The sequence below is a fragment of the Hyla sarda genome, chromosome 1, assembly GCF_029499605.1.
Source record: "Hyla sarda isolate aHylSar1 chromosome 1, aHylSar1.hap1, whole genome shotgun sequence".
Lineage (NCBI taxonomy): Eukaryota > Metazoa > Chordata > Amphibia > Anura > Hylidae > Hyla > Hyla sarda.
Window position 1 is genome coordinate 171078962 of NC_079189.1, and position 19691 is coordinate 171098652.

Sequence of the window (19691 nt, forward strand, 5' to 3'; positions counted from 1 at the left end):
TCTCCCCTTGTGGTACCATGACTGCTGGACTATCCCCAGACTGAGTAACAGAGCAAGATGACCCACTTCCCTCTCTTCGGAGCTATGGGTAAATAATGTGCCCCCAGAAGCTACTGCACCAACCAGATTGGCCCATGCTGCATCGTGGCCTCTCAGACCTGCCGCAGAAGCTTCTGAAGGTCTCCATACATAGTCAGGTAATGTCCCCTTACCAACTTTTTTCTTGGTTTGCTCTTTGACTGAACCCTTCCCATCCAGGCCCTGCCCTTATACATTCCCCCAACTCATCCCATCTGTATTACCCTCCTATTTAACCCTTCTCTTTTAAGGGGAGGTGTAAAAATGGCTTAAAAGGATCTAAAGGACATGGAAATGTTGAGCAAGTCATGGAAGCCAGTGTTGTAAGCAAATTGTACCAGAAAATTTGCAGCATTTCCATTAGGTGAACTCTTACCCTTTTTGATTCTGAAGTCCACTTTATCATGGTAATGATCAGATTCTTTAGTTCAGATAATTATACATATTTCGGACCTTTTATTTCTTTAAGCTATGGTTTGAATTGTGTTACTTGCGATTTTTTAAGGTCTCATCATATAATATAAACCATCTGGAAGCATTACTCTGCTGACAGAATAGGCACGTTAAAAAGAGTGATTCCACAGCTGTGTGTAGAATTAATTTCCCTGTAGAATTTTCAATTAGTTGCCTTTTTCTAACATGTTCCCCATAGAGGAAACATAAAGAAGCACAGGGCTAGCACCTGCTCCCATAACTATGTGTTTTAAAATAAATAAACACATGAAAACTACAACTTATAGAAACTCATAATAGGGATTCAAAGCTAGAAATGTTTTAAAGGAGAAAACATTGCATGACTTAACATTGCTATCTTAACTTTCATAGGATATCATGAATACAGAATTCTGCTGATGCAGAATGATCGTGCATACATAAAAGCACTGGAGGAATCTGCTCCTCACAACCCAAAAGTACATTAAAGTAAATGTTTATCAGTATAGCTTTGCCATATACAACACATTCCCTATATAGCTGAGAGTAAGGTTTTTGATTGACAGCTACTATTGAGCAGACTTTTAGCAGACTTCCATTGTCTATATCACTGTACTTTCATGTCACCAAACTGTTGATCGAATTAATCTCAACTATTATTGCCAGTGGCATGACTTTAGGCATGGCATTAGGATTAAAAATTAGTGAATCGAAGCTGATGAATCCAAATTCATTACGAATTTCAGGAAATATTCGATTGCTTAATTAAACTCCATTTTACAGCGTTCCAGGCTCCAGGGCATCTAAAATGGCGGATCCACATGTAAGTACATGGGGCAAGGGTCGCTGGGAAGGCGGGAAGGGAAGTAGGCAGTATGACCCTGAATCACATGCAGGATGCAGCCTATCAGCAGCCAGTCACTCCTGTAATGTCATAGCCCTATATAATTGGCAGCCATATTGCTGCCAGCCACTTCGTTCATTACACTGCAGAGAGATAGGACAGACAGCCTGTGTGTGTGCATGTTACAGCAGAGAAAAGCGCATAGTTTTTTTTCATTGAAAAGGATTTTTACTGCAGTCGCAGGCATTAACCTCCCAGTCACTTTCTTCGGCATAGTAATACAAAGAGGCATATTGTAGCGCATTTTTCTGCCCTCAGCAGTGCATACCGCACACATACATCTAAGTAGTGTACTATTTTGTACCTGTTAATCTGTCAAGGGCCTACATACTGTGAAAGGACAGCCAGAAGTAATCACCGGCTGGTGTTTTACAAAAATACAGAGTTTATAGGCACATTATAGCGCATTTTTCTGCCCTCATAAGTGCATATGTACATCTAAGTAAATGTCAACACAATAAAATACAATCCTGTCAGTTGTCAGGAGCAACAGGGAAACAAGCCACTAACAAAGACAAACTAAACATACACACATAAAGTCGATGTTAGTCAAACCGAGTCAAGCCAGGAGTGGGAATAGGTGCCAAAGCGCTATAACCAAAGAGAAGTCAGATATGAAGCCAGAAGTCAAGTTGCCGGGTATACAAGGAAATAAGGGAATGCTAGCTACTCAGGTAATGACCGCTTTCACAGGCATCTTCCCAGTGACTGATGCCTGGTAAAATAGGGAGATGCACATGTGGTCAATCAGTAGCTAGCCACTCACAAAGCAGGGTGTAACCCGGCAACCTAGCAAACAACACCTTGTCAGCACCTGTTAACCCTGCTGGTGCTGACACCCAGGGGAGGAACTGCTAAAAGTCATTCGTAAAGAAATCAGTGCAAGGCTTACTCCACGAAAACTGGAAATGGGAACCATGGTGACCGGCAACGGGAAGAACATCTTGGCCGCGCTCTGCGACAAGGAAGGGTGAGCCATGCGCCCTGCATGGTACACGTGTTAAATCTGGTTGTCAAGCAGTTCTTTCAGTGTTCCCCCATTTGCAAGACATCCTAACAATAGGAAGGAAACTTTGCATGCACTTCAGCCACTCGCACACCGCAAAGCACACCCTCCTTGAGCTACAGCGTCAGTATGGTATCCCCCAACATAGTCTGATTTGTGACGTTGCCACACGTTGGAATTCCACCCCCCATATGTTGGACCGACTGTACGGACAGAGAAAAGCCATCACCGATTTCTTGATGATCCAAGCGGATAGGGTACTCCCCTGTGTAACCTCAATGTGAACCAGTGGCAGCTCATACGTGACACCTGCCATTTGCTCAGGCCCTTTGAGGAAGCCACATTATTAGTAAGTCGCCATTACGGGATGAACGACATTATTCCACTGCTTCATTTCCTACAACAAGTGTCGGAAACGATGTCTGGTCAGGGCAATGGAGACGTTGCGCCTACATCTCACGGCCACATGAGCCCTGTGGGGGCTGAACTGGAGGAGGATGAGGGGCAGAGTGGAGCACAGTTTAGGTTTCATGAGATAGGCGGTGTTTCTAGTCATCTGACAGGATAGGAGGAGCTTGATCCACTAGAGGAGCTAGAGGGTTATGAGAAAGGCGAGACAGAGGACCCAGACACACGGTGGCAGTATGCAGTGGAGATGGAGTCCCTCCGAGTCACTTGCACAAATGGCACGATGCATGCTCAGTTGCTTGCGTAGTGACCGCCGAATTGTCAACATTTAGCAGCGGGATGACTTCTGGCTCTCCACCTTATTGAACCCTCGCTACCGGGACAAAATGAGGGTCTTTTTTACACCCACTGAGAGGGAGGACAAACTGACCTACTACAGAGAGATCCTACGTAGTCATATGCACTCGCAGGTCTTACTCTGGGGGCCCTCTACACTCACCTTCCACTGCCATGGATGCTGGGGAGGGGTGGGGTAGCAGGAGCAGTACCAGCTCCATCAGCAACAGCCTGAGTCTACAGTCGCTGATGAGTACCTTTCTTCACCTGGATAGTGAAGCAACTCATCAGCAGCAGGTAGACATGGAGCAGGACCTGAACCAGCAGGTGGTGGCATACCTTGACATGGCCATGCCAACAAACCTTGATGATCTGCTGGACTTCTGGGCAGCCAAACTTGATTTATGGCTGCAACTAGCAGAGTTTGCCCTGGAAAAGCTGTCCTGCCCGACTAGTAGTGTGCCATCAGAGCGGGTGTTTAGTGTTGCTGGGGCCATAGTCACCCAAAGGAGAACTCGTCTGTCCATGAAAAATGTGGAGAGACTGACCTTTGTGAAGATGAATCAGGCATGGATCAGCCAGAATTTCTACCCACCAATGCCAGATGCATCAGAGTAGATTGACCATGGTATTACACCAACACTTCACATATATTGATAGTGCCAAACAGATTTAAGGCACTGCTCCCCATTTGCAAACACATTTATTGCCACCCACCGCACCACTCTGTCACAGGGTCACTTTCAGGACTCCTGATGCTAATGCTGCCACCTCCAAGCTGTTTCATTCAGCCACCATTTTGTCTCGTTATGCTTCTGCACACTCCAGGCTGTGCCATTCAGCCACTTTATGGTCTCCTCATGCTTCGGCCACCTCCAGGGTGTACTATTCAGACACTAAATGGGCTCCTTATACTTTCCCCACCTCCAGGCTGTGTCATTCAGCCAATATATTGTTTTCAGATGCTGCTGGGACTGTCTTGGATAGTACCTACAAATTTTTTATGGTAGCACTAGCAAACATACATACTCAATAGAGATTTCAACATAGATATTTTAATGTTGGGGTTGTGAAACCCTCTTATGTATGCATCCTGCTGCCTGATCCAGGCTGTGTGTGTCAGGAACTACTTGGCTTACTGATGCTGATGGGCCTTTGCCTACATTTTTTTGATGTTAACTCTAGCTAACATACATCTTGTATACAGATTTCAACATTAACATTTTAATGTTAGAGGTTGTGGAGCCCTCTTGTAAACTCATGCTGATGCCTGCTCCAGCCTGTGTGTTTCAGCAACTATATGGTTTAGTGATGCTACTGGGCCTATGCCTAAAATTTTTTGATGTGAAAGGAGTAGTCCGGCACGCACTTTTCTAATTTTATCCCGTCCGGGCTGCAAAATGAAAGAAAACAAACTTTCTCTTATCTGCCAACGAGCCGCCGGAGCTCCGGTATACTCCGGTACAGGTGTTCGGTCCCCGGGCTGTATTCCTCGACCTTCCTGTTAGCCCGGCACGTCACACGGAGCTTCAGCCTATGACCGGCCGCAGCGATGTCCCGCCTCGGCTGGTGATAGGCTGAAGCTCCCTGTGACGTGCCGGGCTAACAGGAAGTAAGAAGAATACAGCCCGGGGACCGAACACCTGTACCGGAGTGTACTGGAGCTCCGGGGGCTCGTTGGCAGGTAAGAGAAAATTTGTTTTCTTTCATTTTGCAGCCCGGACGGGATAAAATGAGAAAAGTGCGCGCCGGACTACTCCTTTAACACTAGCCAACATACATCTTCTATACAGATTTCAACATTAACATTTTAATGTTAGGGGTTGTGAAGCCCTCTTGTAAAATCATGCTAATGCTTTCTCCAGGCTGTGTGTTTCAGGAACTACTGTGTTTAGTGATGCTGCTGGGCTTCGGCCTTCAATTCTTTGATGCTAGCACAAGGTAACATACCTGTTCAATAGAGATTTCAACACTGATCTTTCAATCTTAGGGTTATGAAACCCTCTTGAGTACTGCTGCTGCCTGCTCCTGATTGTGTCTTTTAGTAACTACTTGGCTTACGTATGCTGCTGGTCTTGGTCCTTAAATTTTTTGATGTTAGCACTAGCTTACATACATACTTAAATGAGATTTCAACATTGATCTTTCAATGTAAGGGGTTATAAAACCCTCTTGTGTACTGCTGATGCCTTCTCCTAACTGTGTGTTTCAGGAACTACTTGGCTCACTGATGCTGCTGGGCTTGGGCCTTAAATTTTTGGATGTTAGCACTAGCTTACATACATGCTTAATAGAAATTTCAACATTGATCTTTCAATCTTAGGGGTTATGAAAACCTCTTGCAGGGCCAGATTAAGGCTGCCTGGAAGACGGAGCACTTCATTATGATGGGGCCCTTCACCCCCATCCCCCCGGAAGTTCCCCACATTAGGTGCAGTATAGTTCCCCACATTAGATTGTAGTCCCCCACATTAGGGGTGCAGTATAAGTCCCCCTACATTAGGGGTGCAGTACAGTCCCCCCACAATAGGGGTGCAGTACAGTTCCCCACATTAGGGGTGCAGTACAATTCCCCCACATTAAGGGTGCAGTATAGTTCCCCCACATTACGTGTGCAGTACAGTTCCCCCACATTAGGTGTGCAGTACAGTTCCCCCCACATTAGGTGTGCAGTACAGTTCCCCCACATTAGGTGTGCAGTATAGTTCCCCCCCATTAGGTGCAGTATAGTTCCACCCCAATAGGTGCAGTATAGTTCCCCCACATTAGGTGCAGTACAGTTCCCCCACATTAGGTTGGCAGTATATTTCCCTATTTCCCCACATTAGGTCCAGTATAGTTCCCCACATTAGGTGCAGTACAGTTCCCCCACATTAGGTGCAGTACAGTTCCCCCACATTAGGTTGGCAGTATAGTTCCCCCACATTAGGTTGGTGGTATAGTTCCCCCCTCATTAGGTGCAGTATAGTTCCCCCCACATTAGGTGCAGTACAGTTCCCCCACATTAGGTGCAGTACAGTTCCCCCACATTAGGTTGGCAGTATAGTTCCCCCACATTAGGTTGGCGGTATAGTTCCCCCCTCATTAGGTGTGCAGTATAGTTCCCCCCTCATTAGGTGCAGTAGTGTTCCCCCCACATTAGGTGCAATATAGTTTCCCACATTAGGTGCTGTATAGTTCCCCCACATTAGGTACAGTATAGTTCCCCACATTAGGTGCAGTATAATTCCCCCACATTAGGTTCAGTATAGTTCCCCCACGTTAGGTGCAGTACAGTTCCCCCACATTAGGTGCAGTACAGTTCACCCACATTAAGTTGGCAGTATAGTTCCCCACATTAGCTGCAGTATAGTTCCCCACATTAGGTGCAGTACAGTTCCCCCACATTAGGTGCAGTACAGTTCCCCCACATTAGGTGCTGTACAGTTCCCCCACATTAGGTGCAGTATAGTTCCCCCACATTAGGTGCAGTATAGTTCCCCCACATTAGGTGCAGTACAGTTCCCCCACATTAGGTGTAGTACAGTTCCCCCACATTAGGTGCAGTACAGTTCCTCCACATTGGTGCAGTACAGTTCCCCCACATTAGGTTGGCAGTATAGTTCCCCACATTAGGTGCAGTATAGTTCCCCACATTAGGTGCAATATTGTTCCCCACATTAGGTGCAGTACAGTTCCCCCCAGGCATACAGCCTTCAGCCATATACAGTGTATGGCTGGAGGCTGTATGCCTGTTTACTGCCCCACTTCAGTGTTCCGACGACCACTCCTCCGGTCTGGGGCCATAGCAGTAGGTCTCAGTACTGGAGAGGAGCGGTGGTCAGAACACTGAAGATGACGTGCTGGTGAGTGGTGACTTACCATGTGCGTCCTCCTCACTGCTCTGCTCCACTCTGCTCTTCTATGGGCGCATGCACGGGACGTTTGTGACGTTCCTGTGTGCGCTACCTCGCAGTGGCCCCTGCGTTTTTAAAGTTAATGCGGGCCGCAGAGAGGTAACAGGGACATCCTTGTGTCCTGAAAATATTTTTCGGGAAACAGGGATGTCCCGAATGTGACGGGGGCCCCCTGCGGGCACGGGGCCCGAAGCAGGCGCTCCATGAGCGACAATGATGATCCGGCCCTACCCTCTTGTGTACTCCTGCTGCTGACTGCTCCTGTCTGTGTCATTCAGCAACTACATGGTTTAGTGATGCTGCTGGGCTTGGGCCTTAAATTTTTGGATGGTAGCACTAGCTATCATGCATGTTCAATGACGATTTCAACATTCACCTTTTAATGTTAGGTGTTGTTATCCCCTCTTGTGTACTCATGCTGCTGCCTGCTTCTGTCTGTGTCATTTTGCAACTACATAGTTTATTGATGCTGCTTAGCCTAGGACATTACCTATATATGTTTATGGTAGCACTAGGTACCATATATCTTGAATTGAAATTTCAAAATTCATCTTTTATTCTTAAAGATTGTGAGGCCCTTTTGTCTCCTCATCTGCCGCCAACTCCAGGCTGTGCCATGCAGCCACTATATGGTCTCCTCATGCTGCCAACGCCTCCACGCTGTGTCATTCAGCCACTATATGGTCTCCTCATGCTGCCAAAACCTCCACACTGTGTCATTGAGCCACTATATGGTCTCCTCATGCTTCAGCCTCATCCAAGCTGTGTCATTCAGCCACTATATTGTCTCTACATGCTGCCAACACCTTTACGCTGTGTCATTCAGCCACTATATGGTCTCCTCATGCTGCCAACACCTCTACGCTATGTCATTTAGCCACTATAGGGTCTCCTCATACTGATGCCACCTCCAGGCTCTGTCATTGAGCCGCTCTGCGGCAGTGATTCTAAAAGCGATGCCGGTAATCTGCATTTCATTCTGAATAACAGCATTATTTCACTAGCCCGGGACACTCCATATGCGTGTTAGAACACAGGAAAGTGTTCTACACCCCTATTGATACTCTCTGTAGGCCAGAAATAGCAGTTTTTAATATAGATTCACCACATATAAATTCGGATCGAAACTACGTTTTTTCAAAAAATTTGGCGAATCGGCCGAATCAAATTTTTCAAAAGTTCGCTCATCTCTAATTAGGATACGTGAAATGTAAAGTCAAGCTCCCTTTTGTCCATGACTGGGATATCTATTTCCCTTCCATATCCTGTTCTAGGTCTTTAGGTCATTTATAACATACACTCTAGCTAACCTACTCTGAATCCTTTCACTCAAAAGCTAACCTACCAACCCTTAATTTTCCTTCAGACACCAAATGTCTGAGGGATGAATGATCTATTACTCTTCTTTCTCCACTTGAGAGCAGATAACCTACCCTACATTTTCCCTCAGATACGAAATGACTTATGTCACATTTCTCTTTTCTTTCCTGATCTTTCATGATGAATGATCTAACTACTTCTTTCTCCACATGAGACTAGATGATCTACTTGGCCTCCCAACAATAACTATGTGATATAATTGCCAGCCCTTCCCTGACACATAATCTTCCCACAAGATGACAGTATCTCATTGCTTCACCCAGTAGGTAAGCCGATACCTATTCAGCCCACTGAAGACAATTGGAAAAAATTATCAAAAACTGTGCAGAGAAAAAGCTGACCAGTTGCCTGGATGAGCCCAAGTGACAACCTGTTTAGTCAATCACTTGCTGTGGTAGAACATCACCGCGGACGGGGATTGGTTGAGCAGGCCATTACTTGCGCTCATCCAGTGCACTGGGGGCCAAGGACAGGCTTGATGCCGAGGCGGGAATGTGCAGGGCTAAAAATCATTGTAATTCATGTGCAGCTGACAGTAATGTAGGAAAAGGGCCTCATGAACAATCCAGTGTTTGTGTAGAGACTCCTTTTAACAAGTGCTGATTTATTTGATTGCTGCCAACATTGGGCAGCGGTCTGCCCTTCTAGAAGGACCCTTAGGCTATATTCACACAGCAGAATTTCTGCATGCGTAATTCTGCACAGATTCCGCATCAAATAAAGGCCCAATAGACTTCGATGGGATTCCGCACTCCCATTCACACTTCAGAATTTCAGCATGAGGATTCCGCACCAATTCTGCACCGATTCCGCACCGATTCTGCATAAAATCAGCACAAGCCAGAAACCGCCCCTTTTTCATTTTTAAACGGCCTCTGCAAAATAGAAGAAGCAACCTGATTGGTTGCTATGGGCAACTGTGCAACTTTTCCTTTGCACAGGTTTTGATAAATATACCCCATTGTCCTGCTGGAAGATCTCAGACGCAAACCCAGATTTCATACACTGGGCTGTACAGTGCGACCCAAAATCCATTGCTAATCCTCAGATTTCATGATGCCTTGCCACCATTTTTCACTGTAGGTATTGTGTTCTTTTCTTTGTAGGCCTCATTCCATTTTCGGTAAACAGTAGAATGATGTGCTTTACCAAAAAGCTCTATCTTGGTCTCATCTGTCCACAAGACATTTTCCCAGAAGGATTTGGCTTACTTAAGTTCATTTTGGCAAAAAGTAGTCTTGCTTTTTTATGTCTCTGTGTCAGCAGTGGGGTCCTCCTGGGTCTCCTGCCATATTTTATTTCATTTAAATGTCGATGGATAGCTCGCGCTGACAGAGATGCTCCCTGAGCCTGCAGGACAGCTTGAATAACTTGTTTGGGGCTGCTTATCCACCATCCAGACTATCCTGCATTTACACCTTTCATCAATTTTTCTCTTCCTTCCATGCCGAGGGAGATTAGCTACAGTGCTGTGGGTTGCAAACTTCTTGATAATGTTGTGCACTGTAGATAAAAGCAAATCTAGATCTCTGGAGATGGACTTGTAACATTGAGATTGTTGATATTTTTCCCCAATTTTGGTTCTCAAGTGCTCAGACAGTTCTCTTCTCCTCTTTCTGTCCATGCTTAGTGTGGCACACACAGACACACAATGCAAAGTCTAAGTGAACGTCTCTCCTTTTTATCTGCTTTCAGGTATGATTTTTATATTGCCCACATCTGTTACTTGCCCCAGGGCAGTTTAAAGGAGCATCACATGCTTGAAACAATCTTATTTTTTCACAATTTTGAAAGGGCCAATAATTTTGTCCAGCCCATTTTTGGGAGTTTGGTGTGACATTATGTCTAATTTGCTTTTTTCCCTCCCTTTTTGGTTTAGTTCCAATACACACAAAGTGAATAAACATGTGTATAGCAAAACCTGTGTTACCGCAATCCTTTTCTGTGAGAAATGCTTCATTTTCTAGAAAAATTTCAGGGGTGCCAACATTTATGGCCATGACTGTATAGCCTGTTACACTATTATTTTTGTAAATAAATGGAGGCCACAGTGCTGCTGGATTTACTAAGAGGCGTGTATTTCTTAGGAGGTAAAAAATAGTGGAACAGAACTTGGCTGCACATCCACAACTTGTACTATGATCTAACTGCTTCTCAGTATAACTTCAAAAATGAACAGATTGTTAGTATACCTATTGATCAAAACATGCAAGACTACTCACGACGTCAAGGCCACCTGATAGGAGTGGGTTCCTTAACTAACACTGGCATAGCGTCAAGCAGCGACCACGGCTGCCGCAACACCAAGCACACAGGAGGAATGACCAAGTTTACAGACAACCCCACTGCTACCCAACCAAGCCTTCGGCTCTGGGCCACACCACCCCACAGACAATGCATCAAAGCAACAATGGCCACCACAGAGCACCACACCAGTGTGAGCATCTGCCATGTGTTCCCTGCCAGTGGGCTGTGAGAATGCTTGGAGGAAACCCATATGCAGTCTCCTGCTGATTAAAAATGCCTTTTGCAAATGAGGGAAGTGGAGTGCTGGCCATGGGAAAACAAAATAAAAGAGAGGACATAATACAAATGTAACTCAAAAATAGTGAAACAGAACATGGCTGCACATCCACAACTTGTACTATGATCTTATGGCTTCTCAGCATACTGTATTTATCGGGGTATAACATGTACCGGCCTATAACACGCACAATCTTTTTTCCAAGGAAATTTGTGAAAAAAGTTTTTTACCCAAATATCCTTGTTAAAATGAGGGTGCGTGTCAGTTCATGTATACCCTGATAAATGTTTCAATAATTTAAAGCGGCCAGAAACATTTATTGTGGTATACAGGAACTTACATGCATCCTCACCCAATGTACAGATTCTAGTGTTGATTTTGATGTGGTTTGCATGTTGTCTCTTCATGTGTTTTTTTTTTTTTCCTTTTAAAGCTTCTATTGATTTCAAAAGGAGCTTCCATGTGGGCTTGTAGTAAGCTTTCAGCTGTGGAGCTGTACTGTGGTTTTTTTTAACTATACTTCTTAACATTACCCATTGAAAACAAAAGGAGGTGTTTTTAAAATGTGGAAAAAAAAACAGTTTTGCCCATGTAAAATAAGCCATTGAAAGCAGAGGTGAGGCCTCCATTGTTTATGTTTAACCGTAAAATTGTCAAAGTTTTAAAATCTCTAACCAAAACATCAGTAAAAAGAGCAAATGCTGCAACATGTGATGCAGTGAACCAGAATTTAGGCACCAGCTAATAGATAGTTTTAAGTTGACAGTCAAATAATATGACAAATTTCTTAAACAGCCTGAACCAAGACTGTTTAGTCTTAGTTTACACTGTGTAAGAATTGAACAGTTTTAGTAAATCTAGGCCAATGTATATGTGTTTTTATTATATTGTAAACCAGTATATTAAAGAGGATCTTAAGTCAGCATAAAAAAACAAACACATTTCTATATGATTATAAGGCCTCAAAGGTCCTTATTTCAGCATTGCTTTTACTTTCTCGCTACATCCTTAGATTTATGAGATATACATGGTTTCACTGAGTAGTCAGATGAACAGGAACTTTATTGAAAAATTGAGCGTGAATGCTAGGTTGCAGGGGTGTGAGCATGGGGCTGAGGGAGCAGGAATCATGTTTTGGGGGGGGGGTGCAATTATAAAGCCGAAAACCTTTATTAAACTAATGCAATTCCAACTAAAGTACTTTGTTGTTTCTACTTCCTACACACAGAAAATGGAAAACAATATTAAAAAAATGGAGCAGTTAAAAATAGGGTATAAATGAAAAATGGAAACACATGGAAGTTATGGGAGTAGTCCAGTCTTGAAAAACTTTAAGATCGCTGGGGCCGCTGGGACTGCCCGCAATCTCCCGTTCGGGGCACCGGCTCTCTAGCCAAATAGCGTGTCTTGACCACTGCACGAAGAACTATGGCGTAGAGTTGTATTGAGGGGGCGTTTCAGAAGCCGCTTTGTGCGGTGGTCGACACGCCGCCTTCCCACGGACTGCCTGGGTCCCCTCGCAATCTGAAACTTATCCCCTATCCTTAGGATAGGGAATACGTTTTTCAAGACCGGACTACTCCCTTAAAGTTTGGGTTCCTTTCACCATATTTGTCAGAAAAATGAAAACTTTACCTTCTGTTTGTTTACATGTAGGGGTGTGTTTTAAAAAAATAAATAAAAAAAAATGAACCAAAACATGGATGTGAACAAAGCTTTAATAAGGTGTGTAGTGACTTTTAGTTACTCTGTATGACAAACATTTTGTTTTCTGTATATGCCCTTTGTAAGACATTCTTTACTTTGTACTGGTGTATTGGGTGTACAAAACATGAGGCACACAGGCTTTTATCCGTCTGTATAAGAATATATGCTGAGTAGATGAACCAGAAGACACAGACAGCAGAGAAACTCTATGCTAGGACAGTACATGAGCTCCTTGTTCTCCAGTAGCTCATCACATAGACCATAGACCATATATTGCTTGACACACAGATAGAAAAATCACACCGAGTAATGTTTCAGTTTTGACTTGTATAAAACTTGAAATGTAGGACATCTATACTAAATAATGTATAGGGTATATCCACTTCTTGTCCTAAAAGCTTCGGGGTAACCAAATAATCAGAAGGTTAATTTTAAGAGAGATCATCTCACACTGTTCGTCTTCTTCAGACCTAACTAAATATAAATGTAGACATGTAGAAACCACCCACCGAAACTCCTCAAATCAACACTACCAGACTAGAGATTCTGCTAAATGAATGTTTTGGCTTAAAGGGGTACTCCGGCCCTAATACATCTTATCCCCGATCCAAAGCATAGGGGATAAGATGTCTGATCACAGGGGTCCCGCCGCCAGAGACCCCGCAATCTGCCATTCAGCACCCACCTTTGCGAGCTCTCCGCAGCGCTGGAGGCTTCGAGTGTGCAGCGTGACGACCGCAGGGCCGGAGAATCATGACGCCATGACTCCACCCTGCGTGACGCCCTGCCCCCTCAATGCAAGTTTATGGAAGGGGGCATGACGGCCACTGCGGAGAGCTCACAAAAATAAGTGCACAATGACAGATTGCGGGGGTTCCCAGTGGTGGGACGCCTGCGATTAGACATCTTATCCCCTTTTCTTTGGATAGGGGATAATATATATTACTGCCAGAGTACCACTTTAAATCCAATCTCTTCCATCACCACAGGGCAAAAAGTCATTAATATACAATGTGTTGTTTCCTATTTTTCTATTACACTTGGAAGCTAGTTACAGGCTTCAAAAGAGAGTTGCTTAATACTGTGTGTGATACCTTTACATACCTTTTGCCAAAAATATATTAGCAACCTACTGTATACCGGTTTATGAATAGATAATATTTTCTTTGCCAACATATCAGCATCCCACTTCTTTGGATTAAACAAAAGGTTACAATTATATGTTACCTCCTTGTCTACATTTTAAGGTAATGCCTAACAAAAAAAAAATGGGTCACGTAGTGATGTCGGGAACATAAAATTTTCGCTTCGCGAACCGCGAACGACCGCAAAAGTTTGCGAACCGGGTGAACCGCCATTGACTTCAATGGGCAGGCAAATTTTAAAACCCACAAGGACTCTTTCCGGCCACAATAGTGATTTAAAAGTTGTTTCAAGGGGACTAACACCTGGACTGTGGCGTGCCGGAGTGGGATCCATGGCAAAACTACCATGCCATGGAAAATTACATAGTTGATGCAGAGTCAGGTTTTAATCCATAAAGGAATCACCTATTATTCCTAAATGGTTTGGAATAACTTGCTTTAGCCCCCACATAGAGCCCCCCTTTAGGCATCACATAGTTAGATTTCCCCCTTTAGACAGCACATAGTTTCCCCCATATTGGGCAGCACATAGTTAGAGCCTCCCTTTAGGCAGCACATAGTTAGATCCCCCCTTTAGGCAGCACATAGATTCCCCCATGTTAGGCAGCACATAGTTAGAGCCCCCCCTTGAGGCAGCACATAGTGGTATTTGAACACAAGGCCCCAGCGCTGCAAGGCAGCAGTGCTAACCTCTGAGCCACCATGCTACCCTTAGCATACATCTAATATCTGCGGTTGCAAAAATGGACAGAGATGTCAGCAGAGAGTACCTGAAAAATGTACACATATTGTTGCAGCCGCTTCTGTAGCAGTGGCCAGAAAAATTGCAGCACCATAACAATTGCAGCAGCAGAGGCCAGAAAAATTTGGCATGTACACATGGATGAAAAATTGGGTATTGTCGCAGCCGCATCTGTAGCAGCAGCCAGAAAAATTGCAGCACCAGAAAAAGTGCAGTAGCAGAGGCCAGAAAAATTAAGCATGTATACCTGGCTGGAAAATTTGGTATTGTCGCAGCTGTAGCAGCGGCCATAAAAATTGCAGCACCATAACAAGTGCAGCAGCAGAGGCCAGAAAAATTAGGCATGTACACATGGATGAAAAATTGGGTATTGTCGCAGACGCAGCTGTAGCAGCAGCCAGAAAAATTGCAGCACCAGAAAAAGTGCAGTAGCAGAGGCCAGAAAAATTAGGCATGTACACCTGGCAGGAAAATTTGGTATTGTCACAGCTGTAGCAGCGGCCATAAAAATTGCAGCACCATAACAAGTGCAGCAGCAGAGGCCAGAAAAATTAGGCATGTACACATGGATGAAAAATTGGGTATTGTCGCAGCCGCAGCTGTAGCAGCGGCCATAAAAATTGCAGCACCATAACAAGTGCAGCAGCAGAGGCCAGAAAAATTAGGCATGTACACCTGGCTGGAAAATTTGGTATTGTCGCAGCAGCTGAAAAATTTCTTTGTTTTGCCAGGCAGAAAGTGCCCTAATACATTGCGGCTTGAACCCTAGTTGGTGGCGGATAAGTCACGCAAGTCATCCGGCATTCAGAGTTCAAATACAGCAGAATGTGGACCATTTTAGGCCAAGGCAGGTCATCTGATCAGGCCTTGTTCAGTCAAATGTATCGCCCAGTGTCAGTCCCTTCGGGATCCATCCCTCATTCATTTTAAGAAAGGTGAGGTAATCCAGACTTTTTTGACCAAGACGACTCCTCTTCTCAGTGACAATATCTCCTGCTGCACTGAAGGTCCTTACTGACAGGACACTTGAAGCGGGACAGGCCAGAAGTTCAAGCGCAAATTGGGATAGCTCAGGCCACAGGTCAAGCCGGCACACCCAGTAGTCAAGGGGTTCATCGCTCTTCAGAGTGTCGATATCTGTGGTTAAGGCCAGGTAGTCTGCTACCTGTCGGTCAAGTCGTTCTCTGATGGTGGACCCCGAAGGTAGGACTTAAAAAGCTCTGCATGTCCTCCATCAACAGCATGTCTGTACAGCTTCCTGACCTTGCCGGCGTGTTCGTGGGAGGAGGAGGAGGATTACTTTCACCTCTTCCCCTGTTAGATCCCTGTTGTGCTGTGACATGACCCTTATACGCACGGCACATGTGTCAACTTGCCCAACCTCAATGCCGCCAACAAATTTGTTCCGTTGTCACAAACCACCTTGCCACTCTCCAGTTGGTGCAGAGTCAGCCACTGGTCCTCCTGTGCATTTAGGGCCGACAGGAGCGCTGGTGCGGTGTGACTCTCCGCTTTGAGGCAAGTCAACCCCAAGATGGCGTGACACTGCCGTATCCGGGATGTGGAATAGCACCTGGGGAGCTGGGGGGGGTGCCGGGGATGTGGAGCAAGATGCAGTGGAAGAGGACTTGGCCGAGGATGTTATGGAAGAGGATGGAGTAGGAGAAGTAGAGGAGGTGGCAGCAGGCCTGCCTGCAAGTCGTGGCGGTGTCACCAACTCCTCTGCAGAGCCACGCATTCCATGCTTGCAGCCGTCACCAGGTTTACCCAATGAGCAGTGTAGGTGATATACCTGCCCTGACCATGCTTTGCAGACCAGGTATCAGTGGTCAGATGGACCCTTGCCCCTACACTGTGTGCCAGACATGCCATAATTTCGTTTTGCACAATGGAGTAAAGGTTGGGGATTGCCTTTTGTGCAAAAAAGTTTTGTCCGGGTACCTTCCACTGCGGTGTTCCAATGGCTACAAATTTTTTAAAGGCCTCAGACTCCACCAGCTTGTATGGTAAAAGCTGGTGGGCTAGCAGTTCCAACAAGCCAGCCGTCAGATGCCGGGCTAGGGGGTGACTTTGAGACATTGTGTTTTTGCGCTCAAACATCTCCTTGACAGACACCTGACTGTGGGCAGATGAGCAGGAACTGCTCAAGGCGAGAGACGGAGAGGCAGATGGTTGAGAGGGGGCAAGGAGGGCAGCAGTGTGCTGCTTGTACTGACGTGTTGATCCCATAGGCGTTTGTGATGTGACATCATGTGCCTTCGCAAAGCTGTTGTGCCTAGGTGGGTGTTGGACTTCCCACGACTCAGTTTCTTCTGGCAAAGGTTGCAAATGGCCACGCTGTTGTCAGAGGCAGACACACACAAAAAATGCCACACTGCTGAGCTCTGCGATGACGGCATTCTGGTGGTGGCAACAGCATGCGTTGATTGGCTGGCGTCCGTCTGGCTGACCCCGGGTGCCGATGCATGCTGTCTGACTGTGCCACTAGCTCCTTGCGACGACCTCCCCCTGCTTCCAACTCGTCTCCTCCTCCTCTCTGTCTCCCCATCTGAACTTTCCCCCTCTTCTTCTCTACTAGCGGGCACCCGCGTGGTATCCACGGACACCTCGTCATCATCAACACCTTCACCGCTATCTGACACCTCAAGAAAGGAAGCAGCAGCGGGTACAACATCATCATCACACCGTACGTCCATGTGTGTAATGCTGCCTGACTGAGACATATCCCTGTTAACTACATCCTCTGGCAATAATTGTTGTGCATCACTCATGTCTTCAAACTGATGTGTAAATAACTCCTCTGACGGATCACGTAAAGCTGCTGTGGTGCTAGTGTTGGTGGTGGCGGCAGGCGGGCAAGTGGTAGCATGAGAGGTGCCCGAAGCTAAGCTAGAGGAGGAGAAGGACGGTGCGTCAAGGCTCCGAGCGTAAGCTTTAGTAGTAGATTGGGTGTCTTGTGTCCAGTCAACTAAGTCCTCAGAACTTTGGGGGTTCAGGGTACGTGGCCTCTGAACACTGGCCATTCTAGGGCCAAAGGGAATCTCAGCACCACGATGGCCCCTGCGGGGTGGCCTTCCTCTGCCTGTCATTTTTTGGTTAAATTTACACAAGTATCACACCTAATGTGATTTGCACTAGGGTGACACAATTTGCCCTGCAGGCAAGAAAAATGGCAACTGTGACGTGAAATAACAGTGACGGCTGATTTTATTTAACAGCCCCAAAAAAAAATTTTTTTTTAAATTTGCGCAACTGTCACACCTAATGTGATTTGCACTAGGGTGACACAATTTGCCCTGCATGCAAGAAAAATGGCAACTGTGACGTGAACTAACAGTGACGGCTGATTTTATTTAACAGCCCAAAAAGTTTTTAGTTTTTTTTATTTGCGCAACTGTCACACCTAATGTGATTTGCACTAGGGTGACACAATTTGTCCTGCAGGCAGGAAAAATGGCAGCTGTGAAGTGAACTAACAGTGACGGCTGATTTTATTTAACAGCCAAAAAAGGTATTTTTTTTTTAAATTTGCACAACTGTCACACCTAATGTGATTTGCACTAGGGTGACACAATTTGCCCTGCAGGCAGGAAAAATGGCAACTGTGACGTGAACTAACAGTGACGGCTGATTTTATTTAACAGCCAAAAAAGGTATTTTTTTTTTAATTTGCACAACTGTCACACCTAATGTGATTTGCACTAGGGTGACACAATTTGCCCTGCAGGCAGGAAAAATGGCAACTGTGACGTGAACTAAGAGTGACGTCTGATTTTATTTAACAGCCAAAAAAGGTATTTTTTTTTAATTTGCGTAACTGTCAGAGCTAATGTGATTTGCACTAGGGTGACACAATTTGCTCTGCAGGCAGGAAAAATGGCAACTGTGACGTGAACTAACAGTGACGGCTGATTTTATTTAACAGCCAAAAAAGGTATTTTTTTTAAATTTGTGCAACTGTCACACCTAATGTGATTTGCACTAGGGTGACCCAATTTTGCCCTGCAGGCAGGAAAAATGGCAACTGTGACGTGAACTAACAGTGACGGTTGATTTTATTTAACAGCCAAAAAAGGTATTTTTTTTTATTTGCACAACTGTCACACCTAATGTGATTTGCACTAGTGTGACAATGAGCAAAAATTATTGCCAGTGGAGTTCTCCTTTTATGCAGTGGTCCCCAACCAGGGTGCCTCCAGCTGTTGCAAAACACACAGACTGATATATTTCAGCCCTTTGAATACTGTAGTAGTTGCTTTAAAGAAAAATAGCTTGCCAGCGGAGTTCCGCTTTTAAGCAGTGGTCCCCAACCAGGGTACCTACAGCTGTTGCAAAACACACAGACTGATATCTTTCAGCCCTTTGAATACTGTAGTAGTTAGTTGCTTGAAGGAACTTAAGTTTGATTCTGGAGTACCCCTTTTAACCATCCGTTCCCTCCCAACCAGGGTGCCTCCAGCTGTTGCAAGACTAACAGACTGACATCTTTCAGCCCTTTGAATACTGTAGTAGATAGTTGCTTGAAGGAACTTAAGTTTGATTCTGGAGTACCCCTTTTAACCAGCGGTTCCCTCTCAACCAGGGTGCCTCCAGCTGTTGCAAGACTAATGGACTGATATCTTTCAGCCCTTTTAATACTGTAGTAGTTAGTTGCTTGAAGGAACTTAAGTTTGATTCTGGAGTACCCCTTTTAACCAGCGGTTCCCTCCCAACCAGGGTGCCTACAGCTGTTGCAAGACTAACGGACTGATATCTCTCAGCCCTTTTAATACTGTAGTAGATAGTTGCTTGAAGGAACTTAAGTTTGATTCTGGAGCAGGGGCGGATCCAGAGTCGAGTCTCGGGAGGGGCACTATTAGAGTATTTTGTGTTGGCAGACAGAAAATAAGATGTTGCTTACGGAACTTACAATATTATTAAATGTATCATACAGTCCTAACCTTGTTTAAGACTCTTTGGCTATGCTCATATGTCAGAATAATAATCAAATATACCAATTGCCACAGAATGGGAAAGTGCTAAAGAAGTTTTTACCATTTAAAACTACAGCTTCCAGTATGACCTAAGTAGTGGTAAGGGGATGCTGGGAGTTGTTGTTTCACCCATCATTACTGCAGAACTTCTTCAGTGACT